This window comes from Tamandua tetradactyla, chromosome 21, assembly GCF_023851605.1.
Source record: "Tamandua tetradactyla isolate mTamTet1 chromosome 21, mTamTet1.pri, whole genome shotgun sequence".
NCBI lineage: Eukaryota > Metazoa > Chordata > Mammalia > Pilosa > Myrmecophagidae > Tamandua > Tamandua tetradactyla.
Genome location: NC_135347.1, coordinates 19276749 through 19293799, shown reverse-complemented (window position 1 = coordinate 19293799; position 17051 = coordinate 19276749). Strand labels below are relative to the sequence as shown.

The window sequence follows — 17051 nt, the reverse complement described above, 5'->3', positions numbered from 1 at the left end:
AATGGCTTTTTCATATTTGAGGAATTTACATCCAGAAAAAAACTCAAAATTTTTCTCAACAATATACCCAACTGTTAAATAATGTCAGGAATGTGTTATTTCACAAAATTAAATTACAATTTCTAAAAGCTAGTTCAGAGTTCTATTTGTTTAAATGCTGCTTTCTTATTTAAAGGTCCTACTTGTGTCATTTCTAAGAAGGCTTTTTAGGTCATTCCTTATCTCTCTGCTTTTTAAATTCTTCCAGCATTTTTATTCCTTCATTATGACTGTTTTATACTATGCCCTGATACAAGTATATTCTAACAAGAATATAAACTTTTTTAAGCTAAGATTTAGATTTTCTCTATTTATGAAGGCATTTACTATCAGAAATATTCTGATTGACATTAACAAAGCCACTCCAAATTCAGACTCTTTAACATACTGAGGTAACAAATGGCCAAGTAACCAAAGCCAGATTCTTTGAAATTCAGATAATCAAAGTTATAAAAAATCCATTTATATTTCTTACTAAAATTAACTGATTTCTTAAATAAAACATTTGAAGCATCAGCATATTTTAATTTTTTACACTTTATATGAGTCTTATTGTTACCAGATACATCGCTCAGATAGATAACCTAATCTATCTAGTTAGGCTATTTTAAGAGGAATTAAAAAAAATCTATTTATAATGCTAGCTTAATTCCTCAGTAAGCCTATATAGATTTAGGGAGAACACACCCAAGCTGAATAAAATTGCATGTGTTCAACTCAAAATTTATCATAAAATTCCTTTTATCAGGGGTTGAAAAAAATCTGTCTTCATAATATCTTAAAATCCAAAGAATTTAAAAGTACATTGTTTATCAGGTTCTAGAAAATATACTGCAATTGCTTAACTTGTCCCAAGTCTAAATCCAGGAAAACTTTCCTTATCACTCAAAGATCTTTCATTTTACTTACTGAAATTTGGTAATTAGATTTTATTCAGTTATTCCTATCCCAAGATTATTTATATATTAATAATGATTTGATCATTACCACTACAAAGGTAATATTGACAAATGTAGCCTATTCAATAGCATTTTTATACTTAAAATTTCTAATTTCCAGGCCCAGTAAAAAAAGAATTCTAAACCACACCTCACCTTACCTTTCTGTACCTTGCCCTCATCCATACCTGCTTTACATGTTTGGGTCTTAGGGCAGGAATTGGTTGCACAGACAGAAAGGTATCAAGCTTGCTGGGTTTGGATTTGGAAGTTCAAGGTGAGGGCCATGGGAGTGAGAGTTCCTATTCTCTTCTTTTAACTATTTTCAATTATTAGATTTATTTTACTAAAAGTTGAAACCAGGACCTTGGAAAAGGTCTTTGCTTTTTTCAGAGGCAGCCCTATGGAAGGTTTCTGCTGCCTTCCAAGGGTGCTTTCTTTCTACTGTCCCAGTTTGTTTACAGTAATTACAAAACTAAAGTTTTGAATCTTGTCATTCACAGAGGTTTTTTTCTCTTTTTATTCTTTTACTTCAGAAATAACAATTTATATTTATGTCAGGTACTTATTATTCCTAAGCAGTTCAAATAGAGCTCTTTACAAATTTTCTTATTAATTTGCTATTCTCATCCAGAGGTATGAAAATCAAGATTGAAAATGCATACAAACACAAATAGAAAAATTAGTTACTTAAAAAACAGAGACACAGAAATCCTTTTGAAAGGGACAAAAAAAGGATTAAATATGTCTCCCACTATAGGTTTTTTTTTTTTTTTTCATGGACAGGTACCAGGAAATGAACCTACTATAGCTTTTTAATATGCTTTAAAGTCAGGAAGTGTGAGTCCTCCAATTTTGTCCTTTTTCAAAATGTTTTTGGCAACATCTTACCCTTACCTCCATATAATTGGCTTTTCTATTTACACAAAGTAGAATGTTGGAGTTTTGATTGGGATTGCATTGAATATATAAACGATTTTGGGAGAACTGGCATCTTAAAGATATTAAGTCTTCTAATCCATGAACACAGAATATCTTTCCACTTATTTAGGTCTTCTTTTAGGAATGTTTTATAGTTTTCTGCGTACAAGTCCTTTTCATCCTTGGTTTGATGTATTCCCAGATATTTATTTCTTTTAGTTGCTATTGTAAATGGAATTTTTTCCTTTATTTTCTCCTGAGATTTATCATTTCTACTGTATAGAAACACTATTGATTTTTGCATGCTGATCTTGTACCTACCACTTTGCCAAATTCATGTATTAGCTCTAGTAGCTTAATTGAAGATATCACAGGACTTTCTGTATAAAGTATTGTTTCTGTTTGCTAAAGCTAAAGCTGCCATAATGCAATATACCTAAAATAGGTTGGCATTTTCAATTAAGTTTTATTAGGCTACAAATTTACAGCTCCAAGACCATGAAAATGTCCAAATTAAGACATCAAGAGGAAGATACCTTTTCTCAGGAAAGGCTGCTGGCATCCATGGCTCCCCGTCACAGGAAAGGCACATAGCAATGTTTTCTGGTCCTTCTCTCTTGGTCCTACTTTCAAGGGCTGTCTCCAAATGTCTCTTGGTGTTTCTTTCTCTCTTAGCTTCTCTGAGTTCTCTCTCTTCAAAGTTCTTTTCAACTTTCCCTTACGGTACTTGTTGACTAGCAGTCTCAAGTTTAAGGCCAGTATTTAGCCCTACACAGAGTTTACCACCCACTCTGCAATCTCTGGGACACATGCTCAACCCCTCTAGGATAATGGGGTGGCAACCAGGCTGTCCATAATCCCCAAGGAGTACCCCACCCTCTCCAAGGCCTGAGGTGGCCCAACTCTTTCTTAACAGTGAGGTGGAAGGCCCACTCTCTGCCTTCAGGGCAAACTCACCCTCTACAACTGCTTGGGTGGATATGCTCTTCTGGCCTGAGGGCTCTGGCTTCAGACCTTAGCTTCCATGGTTCTGCCTCTGAAGTTATTTTTTCTTCAATTGGTCCCTTTTCTGTCCCTTTTAGTCCCGACTGGCAGTGGTTCTTTTATTACAGGTCCCATGAAATTCTTGTTGGTTTCCTATGTAGTACACTGGGGATCATGCCCATCAGACAAAAGGACTTTTCAAAAATCCTTTCTGGATTACTCAATCTCAAATCCTCACTTGTCCTGTAATGTTGACTGTTCCTGTTTGGTTAAATCCTCCTGTGGGACATTCTTCTCTGGGATCTCCCTTTCTGGAAGCTCAGAATTTTCCAGACCATCAGTTTCTGGTTTCTTTACACCCAAGAGTTCAGTTCTCAGCTTATCTCTTTCCTGTTGCATTTCACTATAACCTGCAAAGAGAAACCAGGTTGCACTTTTCACACTTAATTTGGAAATCTCTTTATGCTAAATATTCAAGTTCATGACTTTTAAAATCTGCCTTCCATTCAAAACTGGTAGTCAATTTTACCAGATTATCTGCCATTTTAAAACAAGGGTCATCTTCTTTCCAGTTTGCAATAACACATTATCATTTCTGTCTAAGGCCTTATCAGAAGTATTGTTAGAGTCCACATTTCTACCAACAGTCTCTTCCAGGCATTCTAGGCCCTCTCTATCAATCTCCTCAAAACCCTTCCAGAATCTTCCCCTTATCCATAAAAAAAAAACTGTTCTGGCATATTCGGCATTTGCAAAATTCAGCACACCACTTAATCTGCTTTAGTTTGTAAGCTACCACAATGCAATATACCAGAATTGGAACAGCTTTTAAAGAGGGGAATTTAATAAGTTGCAAATTTATAGTTCTAAGCTTATAAAAATGTCCAAACTAAGGCATCCAGGGAAAGTTACCTTAATTCAAGGAAGGCTGATGGGTCAGGAAAACCTCTGTCGCCTGGGAAGACATGTGGCTGGCACCCAGCTTGTCTCTTGCTCCTGGACTCCATTGCTTTCAGCCTCTGTTCCTGTGGGGACTCCTTATTTTGCTTCTCCAGGGCTGTCTTTCATCTCTTGTCTTCCTTTGGCTCTCTCCAGGTTCTGGCTTGATTAACATCTCATATCAATGTCTGCTGGGCTCCAAGCATCTCAAACATCTGTATCTCTGTTCTCCAAGTATTGACATCTGTGTCAGCTCTGAGCTCTGAAGATTCTTTCAGCTCCTCTCTCTTTTGGGTCTCTCTAAAATATTTCCTCTTTAAAAGAAACTAATCTAGGCCATCCATTAAAATAATCTAGACCCACTTGGAATGGGTGGGGTCACATCTCCTTCTAATCAAAGGTCACATCTCCGTGATCTAATCAAAAGTTTCCAAACTATGGGATTGAATCAAGATTAAAAGAAATGGCTGCCCCCACAAGATTGAATCATGATTAAAACATGACTTCTCTAGGGTACATAATACTTTCAAACCTGCACAATGACTAATTGCTCTGGCTAGGACTTTCAGTGCAACGATGAATGATAATGGTGATACTGGGCATCCTTGCCTCGTTCCAGATCTTAGAGGGAATGCTTTCAGTCTTTCACCATTGAGTATGATGTTAGCTCTGGGGTTTTCATATATGCCCTTTATCATGTTGAAGATTGTTTCCTTCTATTTCTATTTTTTCCAACATTTTCATCAAGAAAGGATGTGGAACTTTGTTTCACAAATGCCTTTTCTGCATCAATTGAGATGATCGTATGGGTTTTTCCCTTTCACTTTGTTAACATGATGTATTACATAAGTTGATTTTCTTATGTTGAACCACCTTTGCATACCTGTGATCAAACCCACTTGATCACAGTATATATTTCTTTTAATGTGTTGTTGGATTTAATTTGCTAGTGTTCTGTTGAGGATTTTTTGCATCTATATTCATAAGAAAACTTGGTTTGTAATTTTATTTTCTTATAGTATCTTTATCTAGCTGTGGAATTAGGGTGATGTTGGCCTCATAGATGAGTTATATGGAGTTCCCTCTTACAAAAAGTTTTGGGGGGGTTGGTTTCAATTCTTCTTGGGATGATTGGTAGAATTCACTTGCAAAACCATCTGGTCCTGGGATTTTCTTTGTTGGAAGGTTTTTGATGACTGATTCAGTCTCTTTACTTGTAATTAGTCTATGGTGGTCTTCTCTTACTCCAAACTTCAGTGTATGTTCTTCATGTGTTTCTAAGTATTTGCCCATTTCATCTAAGTTGTCTAGTTTCTTGGCATACAGCTAATATTATCAGCTTATGATTCTCTTTATTTCTGTGGGGTCAGCAGTAATGTCCTGCCTTGATTTCTGATTTTTTTTTTTGTATCTTCTCTCTCTCTTTTTTTTTCTTCCTGATTTTATTTGTACATGTCTTGTCTCTCTTATTCTTTGATAATCTAGATAAGGGTTTGCCAATTTTTTTAATCTTCTCAGAGAAACAACTTTTGCTTCTGTAATGTTTTTTTAATTCTCAAATTCATTGATTTCTACTCCAATCTTTATTATTTATTCCCTTCTCTTTGCTTTGGGGTTACTTTGTACTTCTTTACTAGTTCGTCCAACTGTACAGCTAACTCTGTGGTTTTAGCTTTCTTCTCATTTAAGTAAATATTTAGAACTATAAATTTCACTCAGCATTACCTTTGCTACATCCCATAAGTTGTGACATGATATGTTATCATTTTCACTTTGTCTCAAGGTATTTATCAATTTCCCTTGCAATTTCTTCTTCAACCAACTGATTGTTTAAGAGGTGTTGTTTCACTTCCACATTCTCTGCCTGTTATTGATTTACAGCTTCATTCCATTACGGTCAGAGAAGAAGCTTTGTATGATTTCTCCCTTTGTAAATTTATTGAGACTTGTTTTTGTGATCCAACTAATGGTCTACTCTGGAGAACGATTCATGTGCACTTGAGAAAAATGCATATCCTGCAATTTTCTGTGTCTGTCTATTAGGTCTAGTTCATTTATTATCTTACTCAAAGTTCTCAGTTTTCTTATTGATCATCCATCTAGATGTTCTATGCTTTGATAAAAGTGGTGTATTAAAGTTTCCAACTACTATTGTAGAGATGTTTATTTCTCCTTTCAGTTTTGCCAGTGCTTGCCTCATGTATTTTAGAGCATCATGATTTGATGCATAAATATTTATGACTATTATTTCTTTTTCAAGGATTGCACTTTTTATTAATGTATAGTGTCCTTTCTTGTCTTTTATAGTAGCTTTTGCTTTAAAGTCTACTTTGTCTGATATTAGTATACCTACTCCAGCTCTTTTTTGGTTACTGTTCACACAGAATATCTTTTTCCATCCTTTCACCTTCAACCTCTTGTGTCTTTGGGTCTAGGGTGAGTCATGTATAAACAATATATAGTTGGCATTTTATCTATTCTGCCAACCTGTGGCTTTTGATTGGGGAGTTTATCCATTTACATCGTTATTGTAAAGGCAGTACTTACTTCAGCTATTCTGTCCTTTGATTTTTATATGTCACATTTTTCTTTCTTTCTTTTCCTTCATCTGCAACCCCTTTTTCTGTGTAGTTGATATTTTATGGTGTAACAAGTGATCTTTGTCTCATTTCCATTTTTACATATTTTTAAAATACTTTCTCTGTGGTTAACCTGGGGTTTATATCACACAACCTACATCAATAATCCACTAATTTTAAAAGATACCAATTTAGCTTCAATAGCATACATATTCTCTGCTCCCACATCCCTCTGTAACCCCCATAGATTATTTTGTCCCACTTTACCACTTTATATTTTGTATGTCCATTATCAGAAAATATGCCTTTTTCTTTTTAATTGTATTCTGATTCTTGTAGAAGTTAAAGAATAAGGTTGCATATGGAGGATACAGTATACTGTTGAGTTTAGCCTTTACCCTTTTAGTTATCCTCACTGATGATCTTCGTTTCTTCCCACTACACCAAATTACTCTCTCCTTTCTTTTCCTTTCAAACTGCAGAACTCACTTTAGTAATTCTTGTAGGGCAGGTCTTTTGTAGACCAACTCTCTCAATTTCTGTTTATCTGTAAATATTTTAAGCTCTCCCTCATTTTTTAAGGAAAATTTTGCTGGATGATTTTCCCTTTCAGTTCCTTAAATATATCATACCACTGAATTCTTACCTCCATGGTTTCTGATGAGAAATAAGCTCTTAGTCATATTGAGGATCACTTGTTTAAGATAAATTGCTTTTCTCTTGCTGCTTTCAAAATTCTCTCTTTATCTTTGGCATTTCACATTTTTAATATGTGTCTCAGAGTAGGTCTATTAGGATTATTTCTATTTTGAGTATGTTAGGCCTCTCAGATATGTCTAATTTTTGTCTTTCATATGAGTTGGGATTTTTTTTTTTTTTTTTACATGGACAGGCACCAGGAATCGAACCTGGGTCTCTGGCATGACAGGCAAGAACTCTGCCAGTGAGCCACTATGGCCCACTCTAAGTTGGGAATTTTTAAGCCATTAATTCCAAATAATCTTTATGCCCCTGTCCCATTCTCTTCTTCTTCTAGGACACCAATGGCATGTGTATATGCAGTTCATGCTGTCACTCAAATCTCTGGCACAATGCTCAATTTTTTCCTATTTTTTAAAAAAATCTTTTCTTATGACTGTATGATTTCAGTTGTCCTATCTTCTAGTTCACTGATTCTTTCTTCTGCCCGTTCAGATCTACTGTTGTATGTCTCCAGCGTATTTTTAAAGTCTACTATTTTGCTTTTCACCCATGTAATTTCTGTTATGTTTCTTTTTATACTTGCAATTTTTTCTTCATGCTCACACATTGTCTTCTTAATGTCCTGTATCTGCTTATGCATATTTTCTTCCATTTTCTTTAACTGATTTAGGGGAATTCCAACTTTTGAGTCTCCTTTGATATTTCCATTTGTTCCCTTGGCTGAGCCTTTTGTTCCTATTTCTTAGTATGGCTTGTAATTTTTTTTCCCTGAAGTGCAGGCATCTGATTATTTGATGAGTTAACTCCGAAGGTACATTTCTCCCTCTTCCTTAGGGTTTTATTATTAATTGGCTTTGTGGTATAGCTCTTCTTTGACACTTGGTCTAACTTAATCTGGACCTTTAGAGTAGCCTGCATTTAACTATTCAGATTTTATCAACTCTTCATCATCTGATTCTTGCCCTGTATATGTAGTGCAATTTTTAAGATTGTACTTTTTGTGCAATTTTTCACCTCTAGGAGAGAACTTCTCTTCCTTTGTTCCTTCTTGGTGAATCTTGATCTATTCTGATTTTGTGCAGAACTTTTCTCCTCAGCTCCTATCATTTGTTTTCATGCTCTTTTTCACTCAGTGCCCTATTTTTCTTACATCTTTCAATTCTGGAACCCATCCTAACTTAGAGCTGTTCAGTTTTACTCCTTCCTCTTTTTTTTGTCTGTGATACTTTTCTGCCTCCACTTCTTCTCTTTTAGGGTATCCTTCCCAAGGGAGCCAGATGTGGACAATCCAGAAAAGTGGGTCACTTCAGAAAACTCTGTTTTACCTTTAAGTGTCAAGCCAACTGAATCTGATTGAAGGAGAGTTCAGCAGTTCTTACCAGCATTTTTTCTCTCTCTCTCTCTCTCTTCCTTTTGTAAACAGCACTCCTCAGTATCTTGTGTTCTGCCCAGGGTCTCTATGGACTTAAGTCCCTGGATATTGTGGAGTTCTACACTCTCTGTCTGTGGTGGGAGGGAGCCAGCACATGCTGTCTCTATGTGACTCCAATCTGCATCCTGGATGGAATTCTCCAACCTGAGATTTTTCTATATCCTTGATTCAGCTTTTCTGGAGTCCTTCTCCAATCTCTACCATTCTCCAGAGTTCTAAGCAAATGAGATTTGTCCTTTTATTTGCTAAATTATTGGGGAGGCTTTTTCAGGGTATGTCTTATATTGCCATGTTGATTAGGTCATACCTAGCAAATTTATTTTTTACATTAAAAAAATAAGTGTGATGTAACATGTGGTCTGAATGAAACTCACTTCCCCTCTACTTTCAAGTCTGAGCTGCAAGGCACCTGTGGGCTATAGGCATTTTGGTGCAAAAGGGGACTTTAATAAAAATAAACATATATAAATGCTTTGGAAATCTAGAGTTGGGAGGGAAATTATTTTTTAAAAGTTATAATAAATATACAAGTAGTTGGAATAAAAAATTCTAAGCTAACTCAGCAAAACTTAGAAATTGAGGGTGTGGGCCTGAGAGAAGTAAAACTTCCAAAGAATTGAGGATGAGAGGAAGAGAAATGAGGGAGACTAAATGTATTCTACAGATCTCTCATCTTATTTTGTTTAATAGGAAGTAAGGAAAACAGTTTCTATTGTAAAAGAATGCATTTGTATTTTATTTTCAAATAATATTATAGAAATGGGCATGGTTTTGAGAGTGGGTAAAAGGGAAGTATATATTAATAGAACAGAAGGATAGAATTTCCAATAAACATTAGGAATATATGAAATGAAAAATAATTGCATCAAAATGGCAAGAAAACTAAAGGTTTAAAAAAAAGACGAACTTTTAAAGAAAATAAATTTAAATTGCCTATTCAGACTCATTTTGAAAGTTAAAGATCAAAGTTCTATGCATAGAAGCATTTACCAGTTTGCATTAAAGACTATGCTTCATTTGCTTTAATTTATATGACCAGGAAATTGTTTGGGCTTCTTTAAAAATGATCTCAAGGTAGAATGGGAAGAGGAGATAAACGTCTGAGGGTAACTAAGACAATGAAGTGTTTTGTGTTAGAAATTGATGCAACCTTTGTTTGGTTCGCAAATGCTAATTTCATAAGTCACTGATCATTGTGAAAGATTCAAGTTGAAATGGGCTGAAACAGCACCTTTAAAACAGGCTAGCAAAGGAAATGAGCCATCATGACAGGTTATAGCTGGCCTTATTTGTAAAAAGTGGTAGATGTTGCCTGTGAAAATGAAAAGTCCCCCATGATAGCACCTTGCAAGAACATGAAACATTTATTTCTTACCTCAGGAATGCTCTTGCACATACCTTTAGGCCGACTTTAACAGGTGAATAACTGTAACCAATTATATGACTGCAGCATTTACGTGCAAACTATCCAGTAACAAAGCTCTTATACTGTGCATGCTTCTGACCCAGTATTCTCAATTTGAGATGTGGGTCTGGTTAGGTATCCAAATTCATCCTGAGTGAAACCATATCACCTTTTAAAACAATATATTTTGAGCTTAGCCTTGAGCACCTTCCATATAACAGCAACCATAGGTACTGACAGGAGGTCAGGGAAATAAGCTTTACACAACTTAACATATATCCTGGGAATTCACGGCTTGGAACAGAAAATTTTAGAAGAAAAGAGAAAGTTGTTTTAATTGTGCTGAATCTGTTAGGTGGTTAATAGTGTACAGGTATGTTCAGGTGTTAATTCTTGATCACTATTATTTATCTCTGCCCTTCTTTAGGAACGTGGATACCTGCTTGGGAGAAATTAAACCTGCTGAGCTAAATATTTTATTTGCTCGTCAGTCACCAACTGGCCTGTAGTGACTCTACAAGTTTATCTAATAGTGGGAGAATTACAAATACCTATTTTTCTGTCTCCCCTCCAGTCACCCTACCCCCCAAGAAAAAACCCTGACACATGCACACACCAGCTCCCCATTTATAAGTTCCCACAAATAAGTACATGGATAACCAGGGAGGTAAGGGCGTTTTTTCTGTGCTGGTTGAAGGCAGCAGGGCTTTGCCTCACAGAAGGAGAGGAGAATTGAGCAGATTATCTGCTGAATATGTTGGGAATTCTGTGTTAGTTTTGGTATTTCATAATGCTGTCATTTAATTACTAGAGAGAGAATATTCGTGGTTGGTTATTTATATTTGTGAGTTGTGAAAGTTTGGGAGCATTGCTTTGTAGGAAATGTCAGTCGGTCAACCTTACTAGTGTGCTAAAACGGAATGTTGTTGTGCGAGTCTGTCTAAACTGTTCTCCAATATTGACTTCTTAGGCATTAAGTTTCCAACACTTAAAGGAGTGCAGTATGTAAGGAATGAAGCCTCTGAAATAGTAATCATGGATTTATATGTGGCAGATCTTACTGTCTCTATACATTTGGAAGCATTAGTGGTTTAAAGAAATGATAGAGGTTTTGAACTACTGACAATCTTAAAAGTGAATTTAAAACTTTTCATACTTTTTATGGTGTACATTTCCTTTGCTCGGTGTCGGTGATTCAAATAACTCTTGATCTTGAGATAATGGCTTTTCAAAGGTTTCTTATATTTTACATCTCTTCTGAACATGAATGGCCATTTTAGATTTTTTCACATTTGTATCAAAAGAGAAGTCCAGGAAATCCTATGACCACTAGTAATTTTAAATTTTGCAATATAGACTTCAGAAGTGTTAATTACATGTTCAGTAAACGCTCTTGCACAAGCTGTACCTCTTCTGTCAGCAAACCCAAGGGACCCCAGCCTTTTTTTTTTAACATAGGTGACAGATCACCTCTAGAGGACAAACCAAAATTTGATAAAGGAAATGCTACTATTTTGAAAGTATGCTTTAAGTATTAATAATGCTCTTAAGATTTGTTTCCTTTAGATAAATTTAGGAATTTTATTATATTAGAAGCCACCTCATTGTAGGATGTGTGAAAGTTAGGAAAGGGATGCTTTGGTTTTTTTCTTGGAAGAGGAGGTGGCTCTTTGGAAATGTAGAGAAAGACCTACTGGTAAGAGTAAAGTTTCATCATCAGGGCGCACACTGCCCAGCAGGCTGAGGTTTGCAGAGCCCCTACTGCATTCCGGGCTGTGGACACCGTGTCTGTTCCCACGCCTGACACAATACCAGGGAAACTCTTAAATGGAGAATGACAAGTGAGGAAGGGCCACGAAGAGCTCCAAGTCCTTTCAACAACCCTCATTGCCTCCATTTTCCTACATAAGGAGACTGAGCCCAGAGACGGCAAACGACTTTTCCAGGATTCCGAGCTGGGATGGGAACCCAGGTCTGACCCCAAAGCCTTTCAGTTGTTATTAATTTGGTCTACATCATTTCCTGAAGCAAAATACACATAACATAAAATTAACCATTTTAAAGTGAATGACCCTGTGCCGTTTTAGTGCAGTCACGGTGTTGTGCAACCGCCACTTCTAGTTAGTTCCAGAATGTTTTCACCACCCAACAGGAAACCCTGATAGTGAGTCTTTTCTTAGTTTGCAGAGATTGTTTTCTTGGCAATAATTAATATTAGATTTATATTTCAGTATATAAGCATATGAATTTCAATATGACGTGCACTCCCAAAATTAGATTTATGTGTCAGTAGGTTTGCTGAAAGATTACTTCTCAAAAGACAAGTGTTCCTATTAGCTTAATTTTGGTTTAAATATATTGTAAATGATATATTTCTTTTGACAAAACATGGAAAATAATGAAAGGTTTTCAAAGCTAGAGGTCATTTTTGCAGAGAAGGTATTTTATATGCCTCCAGTATTTGAAAAAGAAACAGTCAAAAGAAACTCACATAGTTTAATTAAATATTAAAGAAATTAATACTCAAAAAAATGGAACTGGGAAAAGAAAAAACAATAATTCAAAGTAAATACAATTTAAAACCATCAAGTAAGATACAATGAATAAAACCAACGTGATGGTCATTACACTAAAAGCAGTCTGATGTCTCCAGAGGAAAAAAGATAGTTAAATTGGCTACCTACTTTATATGCAAAACACTTAAAGCATAGAGATATTTGTGGATTAGAAATTAAGGGAATGGGTAAAGAAATGTCATGTAAATGCAAGCAAAAAAAAACATTAGAAGTGAAAGTACTGTAACAAACTATTGGAATTTAATATTAAAAGAATTAAACAAGAAAAAGTTAAGTATTACATAATGCTAAATGCCACCATTTATGAAGAAGATTTAGCTGTCATAACTTCTATGACCCCAGAACACAGCAGTTGAGTATGTAAAGCAAAATCCTTTAGAAGAAACAAATAAAAAATTCAATTTTAGAGGAAGACTTCAATACACTACTCTCAGAAATGGAAACATTTATGGAATTCCCTCACTACTCTTAAAAGGATGAGAGAAATTGCATAATTCAATTAATAACCTTAATTTAATAGTTCTATATTATCTTGTATCCTACTCTTTTCTCTCTCACACATACACATATACTATAAAGGACGTTATATAATTTGCAATCCATGGTACATTTACATTGCACATGTATTTGACCACAAAGAAACTTCAGCTTATTTTTAAAAATAACTTATTCTCTGTTCATAATCCAAACATTAGAAGTTAATTATAAAAGCTTAACATTTTTAAAATTTTGAAGCACATGACAAATAAAGAGGAAATTAAAAGAATAAAATTATAAACTCTCTAGAAAGCAATGAAATATTTTTTAATAAAACTTTTAGGCATAATGAAAGCTGTTTAAAATGAAATGGTTTGAAACATGCCTTTAAATGTTTTTATTAGTAGTATATAATAATAAAGATAATGAGAAATCTAAATAAAAATAGTTCTAAAATCTTATCAATAAAGAATAAAAAGGGAGAATGATGAAATCTATTAAATAGAAAATTAAAAATAGAAAGGATAAATAAATCCCCCTTGAGTCTAATTATGTAATAAAGGAAGAGGAAGTGAGGGAGGGAAAGAAGAAGGGGATCAACTGAGAGGACAAAAATAAAAAATATTATGTTTTGGAAAGAAAATATAACTTTCAATACAAGAAAGCTGAAAATAAGGCTACTACATGTAACTGTATTGTAACAAATTTGAAAATCAGTGTATATTTTGTATGTAAAATATATGTTTTTAAAATTAATCCATGATGTGGAACACATAATCACACAAAATTTTAGAGATTGGAAAGGCAGTTAAAAAGTCTATTATGATATGGTTTCTAGGCCATATCAAAATAGCTTATTTCTTAGCTTATTTTTTAAAAAAGAAGATTCTTTGTTACTCAAATTTTTCTAAGTTATAAGTAAAGATGAAAATTTTCCCAACTCATTTTTAGGAGGCATCACAATTTTAATCCCTAAACCTAATAAACAATACAAAAAAAGAAAAAAATATTCAGTTATATCTAACTTGTGAATATAGAAGTATAAATGAAATAGAATCCAGAAAAGTATCCAAAGAACAATGTATTTTCCAACTAAGAACTGCAGCAGAAATAATAAAGGTAGTTCAATATCAGTAAAGTTAACAAGTTGATCAATTACATTAAAAAAGTAAAGGTGAAAAGCTTTTTGATTGTGATTGCTGAAAGAAAGCATCTGAAAAAATTATGTCATTTCTAACAAGAAAGCTAAGAAAAACAGGAATCAGTGGCCTCTTACATATAATAAAAATGTTGTTAAAGTAAATCAGAAATATAATCCTAAATAATGAAACTCTAAAACCATGTCAATCAAATAAAAAAAGAACAAAAAAAATATATTAAATGATGTACCGCTAAAACTGCCAGCCAAAAAAGGGAAAAAATAGATTTGTAGAATTTTCCAATTTCCATGATGTAAATACTCTTCCCATGGTTCATTTCAAGCTACGGGTGATTAAACAACCAGGTCAAAATATTTCTGAATATTTAACAGTCAGCACTAATGTATAAGCCAGTATAAGGCAGCTCCTGCACACCACTGAAAATAAACATGGGTTTAAGGAACAATTTAAAAGAGTGCAAATCCTAGTAGTCCCTAAATATATAAAATACGATCAAATGTCTTAGCAAAAAATTAAAGAAAAGCAATATTATTGCACTTCATCAGACAGTTTAAAAATTAAAAATTATATAACACCTCTTGCTCATAGTAGTGTGGGAAAGTGAGTACGTTCATAAATTGCTGATGAAAATGTAATGTTAAAACACATCTGGGGGAGGAGGGCAAGGTGGTGCCCTCCCTCCGGATCCCTTCGGTGGCCGCTGACACGCCCTGGGCGGAGAGTCCTGCCCCTCGGTCCCCTTACCTCCCTCCACTCCTGGGCCCCCGGTGACCTCCTTCGTGCCTTCTTCCCTCCACTTCGGGCGGGGCGGGGTTGGGGGGCAGGGTTGCGGGCGGGGCGGGTCCCGGACACCAAGTTGGACCCTGAGGAAGAGAGGCAGGGCCGGCAAATGAAAATCGTGGAGCTGAGGGGAAGTCACGTCCTGAAGCCCTCCTTAGCTATGGGTTTTCCTCAAGAAACTTTTGGGAAAACAGTACAAGCAAACTATAGCACTGGTTTTCTTTTCTTTTTTTTTATTTTTTTTTCTTTATTTTTATTATTTTTTTATTTTTATGTTGTAAATCTGCTTTTTTTATTCATTAAAAAAATTAACTAACAAAACATTTAGAAATCATTCCATTCTACATATACAATCAGTAATTCTTAATATCATCACATAGTTGCATATTCATCATTTCTTAGTACATTTGCATCGATTTAGAAAAAGAAATAAAAAGACAACAGAAAAAGAAATAAAACGATAATAGGGAGAAAAAAAAAACTATACGTACCATACCCCTTACCCCTCGCCTTCACCTACCAACTGGTTTTCTTTTTGAGAAGGATGACATTGCCAAGAAACTTCAGTGTTACTCTTCAAGTTTGGAATATAGGAGGGCAAACCATTGGAGGCAAGATCTTGATAAATATATCTATGGGGCACAGAAAATCCTCCCGGTATATATGACAAATTACCAAAGCTTTGAGAATTGAGAAGAGGGGTGTACTGCCTTGAAGAAAGTGAGTGAGAAATCAGAAACCCTGTCACTGCCTTGGAGGGAAGTAAAATTGATTTGGAGCATATGCGAACGTTAAGACTTAAGAAACACTTCAAGTTTTGCCAAGAAAATGATTTAAGTAGCCACTGTCTCAGCCAAAACAGGAAACTCTGTCTTCCGGTGTTTTCACCAAGTTGCTACTGAAACTCTTGGGATTGAATTAAACAAAGCAGAAATAGAACAGTCACAGGGAGCGGTGAAGGCAGTTATTGTAAACCACAACCCGGACTCTCTGCCAAGAAAGCCAAACGCTCCTAGAAGCTCTTATGTGTGCAGTTCAGTGAGTGCATTTTTTCTTTGTATTGGTAGTTCTGCGTTCAAAGTGCATACGTTTAAGCAAGTAATATATTTTTTTTCTACAGATACTTAAGGAGTCATTTATTTGCAATCTATTCTGAGTGAACATATATAAAGCTGTATCCAACTGAAAACGTTTAGAAAAAAAGCTGTGAGAAAAATACTTTTTTTCATTGTTTTAAAAAAAGCCCGAAATTGTTTACATTGTAGCTTGTAACTCACAAAGTAGTGAGTATTTATATTGCATTTTTATTACTGTATCCTGGTCAATATGTATTGGGCAATATTCCATGTTAGATTACTTTATGAATTTTGACTAATGTATAGCTGATGCTCCGTGTAGAATTTCTCCTGCAGACTCCGTGAAAGTACTCACAGAATGAGTTATGACCTATTGGATGATTATGGATCAGACTGTACCTGATGTTCAGATGTTTTTCTCTCACAAATAAATTTATTTAAATTAAGAATATCTTTGGGAGTACACAGGTAGTTCAGTGGTAGAATTCTCACCTGCCATGTGGGAGACCCAGGTTCTAGTCCCAGTCCATGCACCCCTCCACCCCCCCAAAAAAAACAACAACAGCACACGTTCAACAAATGGTGCAGAGATAACTGGACATTCACATAGAAAAGAATGAAATGTGACCCCCCCCCCCCCCAAGCGCAGACACAAACACACACACAGAAGTTTTTGGAAATCAAAAACCTGAAAGTATTGAATTCCAAAAAGTAGGAGTATGTTTGGATAAATTATGGTACATCCATGCCATATTTTACAATCATTTAAATTAATGAAGTGGAGTTATACTGGTTGATTTAGAGAAACTTCTCATTTTCTTGTTGAGTTTTAAAAAGCAAAGTTCACAAAAAAATCTAATACCTAATTTCAGTTCTATAAATCAAACAATGGTTAACCTCTTTCATATCTGTATCCATGTATATATACACATATAAATATAAAGCATGGATAAAAATTAAAACATATATACTGTTTTTCTCATGATAGTTGGAATGGGGTAGCTTATCTGGTCACCAGTTAGATAAGCTCTCCCTCGAGAGCA

General features: G+C 35.0%; 1 pseudogene; it reads left to right on the top strand.

Annotated features, from left to right (window-relative positions):
- Positions 1-14786: 14786 nt before the first annotated feature.
- Positions 14787-15974, top strand: LOC143665165 (ras-related protein Rab-28 pseudogene; annotated as a pseudogene).
- The last annotated feature ends 1077 nt before the right edge of the window (positions 15975-17051 follow it).